Here is a 6,000-nt window from a genome sequence, read left to right as displayed (position 1 = left end):
CAATACTGTGAGATACTCAGCTGTGAATGACTTAGCAATTCTCAGCAATACAACTCTGAAGGACTTGTGATGAAAGAATGTTAACCAGAGAAAGAACTGATGGTGTCTGTATACAGATTGAAGCATTATTTTTTTTTAACTTTCTTCATTTTTCTTGAGTTTTTTTCCTATGTTTTCTTTCACAACATGGATGTTATGGATATGTTTTGTATGACTTCACCTGTATAACCTATATCAAATTGCTTGCTTTCTTAATGGTGTTGGGGTTTGGGGAGGCAGGAGGGGAGAGAATTTGGAACTTAAAAGTTTTAAAAATGAATTTTAATTGTTTTCACATGTAACTTGGGAAAAATAAAGTTCTAAATACCAAATAGGTAGAAAAGTTAAAAATGGAATATATCACAAAAAAGACTGGTGAAAGTAGGTCAGGGTCAGATTGTGGGCATATAGACTGCCTGTGTCTATTGACATTGGCACAGTGTTAGGTACACAATATCCATCTTCAATGACACAGGATGCTAAGCTGTTAAAAAAAATGTACTAGAATTCTGTAAAACTCACAGTAGCAGAGCATATTTAGTATTCCTTTGCTATTATGCCAATATTGATAGATGGAGCACCACAGCATTTTTTTTCATACAGAAATTAAAAATTTTTTTATTATTCCCATCTGTCCAACCCAGATCATATTTCTTCATGAAAAACTATTGTGATTCAATTTCAACTTTTAGTCACATATGTTTTTAAAGTAAGTTGGAGGTGTATTTTCCCCTAGCAGTTAAACATTCTTAGTTAAACTACCCAGTTATAATATAGAACAAGACAGAATGACAAAAATAAGGTGAAAAGCATCAATGGCTTTCAGAAGATTTTTTAAAAAACATTTTGAAAGTTTGCCACCTCTCCAATAAATGTGTCTATTTTATTTTGCATAAAGATTTTAAAGTCTCTTTCATAAAGTGGAAATGGCCTGAACACTTTGTATTTTTTAATTAATAAGGTTCAATAAAGTATAGTCAGAAAAGCAGATGACAGTGTTTTGCAACACACGCACTGTATTTAATTAACTGGCAGAGTCAATGACCTAAGTTAGGAATCACTGTTTTTCTATTAAAATAGAAAATATTCTGCATAGAAGGGAGTTGGCATTTTAGATTAGATTATCTAGAGCAATAATGCTAAATTTTGTTTTCTTTCAGAACCCCTTTTTAAGCTTAAATGAAGAATTTTTATACTTCTAAATATTATAGAGGATGGCAAAATGCATTTATATATATTATTTCTATTGATAATTTTCTATCAGAAATTAAAATTCATCATTTAAAATATTAATACATTTTAAAAACATCAGCAAAAATCCCACGACAAATAAATAAATGTTCTTTTAAGTCAATTATGCTCTGTAGAATTTTTGTGTTACAAAATGACTTTAGGCAAGTCTCTTAACTCCTTTAGTCTTTATTTGTAAAGTCAAGGTGTTGGACTTGAGAGTCTCCAAGATCTGTTGTAGAATAAAATCATTTAAACCATTGAAAATTTAGAATAAATTAATCTTACATAGACACATATCATTGGTTTAGAATGGGATAAGACCTTAGATATCATCTAGTCAGATTTCCTTACTTAAATGATAAAACTTAGGTGCAGAGAGATTATCCAATATGTTAAGTCACAGAGAAAATAAGTGACAGGGTTTGAGGCTAGTCATTACTTTATGAAATCCAGTGCACTTTTTACTGTACCACACAATCTAAAAAAATCAGTACAGAATATCTTGGAAATTATGGGGGACAACTCCCTGAATCTTAGTATAAATACAAATTAAGTTCAAGTAGCTGAGTTGTGTATTGAAGGAAGGTAAGGATTCTCAGAAGTAGAGTGGAACAGGGAGTATATTCCAAAAATAGAGACAGGTTTTATGAAAGCATAGTGGCAGAAGATGTAATTCTAAGTTCGGGAAATAACAAATCAGACAGTATAGCTAGACGTGTATAAAGGGATTCATGAGAAATAAGTCTAGATAGATAGCTTCTAGCCAGATTGTGAAGATCCTTAAATGCTAGGTTAAGAAATTTCCATTTCATCTTAGAAAAAGTAGAAAAAATTACAATGAACTGGTCCTCTGTGTCAAAAGACAATTTTTTCTCTGTGCCAATGGGTCAATTAGTGAAGACAGAGTTATCAGCAAAATGTATGGTGTGCACATGAAAAGGAAGAGGAAAAAACATACCTAAACAAGTAGTCCTTTTTCTCTTTTGCCTAAAGAGGTCTTGATGATTGCAGTACGATATACATTAAAGTGTTTTAGTGCTTTCCATTACCAGTAGTATAAGCTCAATAAAGGCAAGAACTATTTATTTTTTGTCTTTGAATCCTCAGTGTCTAAAGTATTGGAACCAGAAGACTGAGTTTGAGTCGTGTTACCTGTGTGACCTTGGGTAAGTCAATTAACCTGAGCCTCAGTTTCTTCATCTTCACAACACAGGCATATAGTATGTGCTATATGTACATATAGTAAGTGCTTTGTTGAATTAATTGAAAGACAGAGTAGGAGCTAGACATTCTCTGAAACCCCTTCTGACTTCATGGCTATAATCCTATGGACTACAAATAGGTAGAAATTACAAGAAGGCAGGTTTTGATTATTATAAGGAAGAAGTTTCCAAAGTTGGAAGTATCCAACAAGAAAGAACAATGTCATAGTGGGCTCCCTGTCACTCAGAGAACATGGAAGATGAGAAGTTAGGTTAGATGCAATGGGTGGTAAATTGGACTAGAAGATATTTAAAGTCCTTTTTTCCAACACACACACATACACATGCACATGCACACACACACACGCACACAAATCCTATGACTGAAAATTACTACATCTCTTATGCCATCTTGGCAATTCATGTCCTTAAACATCCCTTGTGGGATGCTTAGTACTTGTATTGAAAGTATTGGAAAGTATATGTGTGTGTGTGTGTGTGTGTGTGTGTGTGTGTGTAGCAACACGTGGTTTGACCTACTTAATATGTAGGTTAATAAGCATGTCCTAAGAAATTGGAGCTAAAAGGGACCTTACTGATCCAACCACTTCATTTTACATATGAATACATTGATCTTAAATAATTAGTCGAAATTCATTCAACAGAACAATCACTAGGATCTCATACTTCTTGAATTTCAGTGCAGTACTCCATGTTGCTTTCAGAAGACATCTTTCATTAAAAAATTCTTACAACATCAATCTTCTGCTTTTCTTTTTAATGTGTCTTTTAAATGTCATCAACACACTCACTGCTCATCCCTGCACTGAGAGAATGAGAGCATTCATAATGCTCTCCCTCCATTCTGCCAGACCCTTCTTTTCAAAATTTGGAAATTACACTGTGAAGTTTATCTGAAATTTTTGAAGAGGCTTTCAATATAATGCCTCTCTTGAATCCAATATTTTAAAAAACATTGGAAAATATCCTAAGAAATTATTCTATTATCATAAGATATACAAGAAATACATACTGTTTTCTCTCCCTTTGGGGGAAAAAATCTGCTGGATTCATTTGGAAGAAAGTATTCAAAAGCATTGATAATATATTTCCAAAAATTGATAAAGTGCAATGCTTTATGAAGGAGTTTTGATGCATGATAAGCAAAAAAGGCATTCTTCATTTTTTTTTTGGTTAATGATGACCTTCTTGACTTGATTTAAAAAGAAACGGAGTAGAGCAAATTGCCAAGGCACCTAAGCACACTCTGAAGTTTACAACAATAAAACATTTATTTATTCTGCAGGGCAGGAAGAAGAGAATCTAGAGGTTTTGTGAGATTGAGAATATCCACAAAATCTGAAGCAGGTAGAATGAATGACTTTTTCTTGTAGCAGCTATTAATATTTCCTTTTCTTTCTTAGGGGCATTTTGATAAAATATATGTGCTTGAAATGAAAGACTGAGAGTGCAAACTTGTTGATGATAAGGTAGAAGCAGAATGACTTACCATAGAATAAAACTAATGCATTCATCTGTTCCTATTAGGAAAAATGGGATGCAATTTAGCCCTTTAGAATTAAATAAGATTGGAAAAGTGTAACATAATGTGTTAAAATTATGGGTTACCTGAGGCAGTCATTGGAGTATTCCATCCTCCTCCTCCTTAGCTTCTGTTTTCCCTCCCATTTTCATTCTTGTGACCATCATAATTCCTCAATGTTGAAGTTATCAAAAAATCTTTGGGGAAAGCTAGGAAATAAAAACATAATTTACAACTATCTACAGGTTTTCTTTATATGCTAAAATTCACTTAGTTGTATTGCCAAACCAATATTCACAGCACTTATGGTGACTATGAATATACTGCATAGTTCTGAACCACAAAATGTAACAGACTCTCCATATAGAAGACAGAAACAAAACTTTTATTCTGCCAGCAGAAAGCTAAATCCCAACACCAGAAAACTGAATTCATCAGCAACAAAGAAGTCAATACACCATAACACAGCAGGAAGCCACACCATCCCAAAGCGTTCCCACAAACACTCACAAGCCTAGCTGTCTCCTTGCCTGCCTCACCTCTCTCTTCCACCATATTAACTGTTCTTAACAGCCTCCTACTCCAGAAAACTCCTCCCACCACAGGCTCCAAATGATTACATTCAGCCTATTGGGGACAGGGAAGATCTTCAAATTGCCATTATCATTACAGTTGTATAAGGTTGTATATATTTTTTCAATATAAAAATTACATTAAAAAATTTAAAAACTATATTAAAAATATAAAGTTGTATATATCTTTTCAACATAAAAAAGACAAAGTTGTAATCCAATCAACAGAAAGCAAGTTGTAACACATGGAGTGCATAACAGAGGCTATGGCATTGTCTTTGATGGAGTTTATTTTTGTTTGTTTTGGGTTTTTTAAGAGGTTTTGTTAGTATTTAGATTCAATATTGCTCAGATACAGGGATATGGATGACATAGTTTCCTTGGGAGTTGTTATACTTTTTAATTCTGTAAGCATCATGAGAACCCAGGCTTAATATTTATTCTTGAAAATAGATTTAATTTTTATATAATAAAACATTAATTTTAGGAATTTTCCTCTTTTAGTTTCTCACTTTTGAATGTGACTCATACATATTACTTGTTATCTCTGGGGTTCTTAAATAGTGATGGAGATTGACAAATAAGTCTCAAACTATTGCTGTACGAGTGATGTAGCCTGGTTGTCTCAGGACTTTCTTAAAGCATTGCAGAAACTATATATTGGATGTTGGGATGCTCCCTGCTCAGGCAATGGGAAATTTACTTAAAAGCCACAGAACACAAGATGCCCACAGGAGGGTATAATAATATCCTATCTCACAGATAATAAATAGACACAACTTCCCTAACAGCCTTTCACAAAGTTGTTGTTCTGGGATATAAAGAGAGAACTATTTACCCATGTTGGGTGAGGCTTCTGGGAAGTTTTAAATAATATAGTCATTCACTCCCCAAACCCCAGCTTTGCCTGGATCTGAGTAACTCTCAGCAAACAACCTGATCTACTGCAAGGATGAATAAGAAGCATTTTATATTCCAGCAATAGTTTCTATCCTTCCTTTCATTTTAGTTACATAACTACACAACTTTCTCATACAACCAAAATGCTTCAGTGGTTCCCATTCATATGAGAACAACTCCTTTGCTGTATGGCTAATATAGTTCACTGTTAGCAACTTTATTTCTACCCTTGGCTATGATGCTGACAGTAATCTTTCACTTCAAAACCAGTCATTATTTTCACCAACCAGGAAAAAAAATAATTGACTAGTGAAAATTCCATAGGTAATGTGATATTCTTCCATTCATTTGCTACCATTGTTGCTTCAAAGGATACAGGCACAGATCCATCATTGCAATTTAAAAGCTTAGAGAGATACAGGATTCTTGGCTCAGTAAGAAGGCAGATGAAATTCAGTTTTATGCTGATAGTAACAATCCAAATCACTTTTTGATGCCCTAACAGGTATTT

General features: G+C 33.6%; 1 protein-coding gene across 2 annotated transcripts in view; it reads right to left on the bottom strand.

Moving 5' to 3' along the window:
* Positions 1–4,102: 4,102 nt before the first annotated feature.
* Positions 4,103–6,000, bottom strand: part of LOC138175205 (zinc finger FYVE domain-containing protein 26-like) — a 117,286-nt gene continuing 115,388 nt past the window's right edge. Inside the window, exon 10 of one of the 2 annotated variants that reach the window (XM_069105641.1) lies at positions 4,103–4,226. The gene's annotated coding sequence lies outside the window, so the exon portion shown is untranslated. The remainder of the gene's footprint in view (positions 4,227–6,000) is intronic. The other variant, XM_069105645.1, reaches the window with a different exon arrangement.

The sequence above is a fragment of the Petaurus breviceps genome, unplaced genomic scaffold, assembly GCF_028583685.1.
Source record: "Petaurus breviceps papuanus isolate PSGF00001 unplaced genomic scaffold, PetGlider_PUasm1.0 76, whole genome shotgun sequence".
Classification (NCBI taxonomy): Eukaryota; Metazoa; Chordata; class Mammalia; order Diprotodontia; family Petauridae; genus Petaurus; species Petaurus breviceps.
This window is presented reverse-complemented; position numbering and strand designations above follow the sequence as displayed.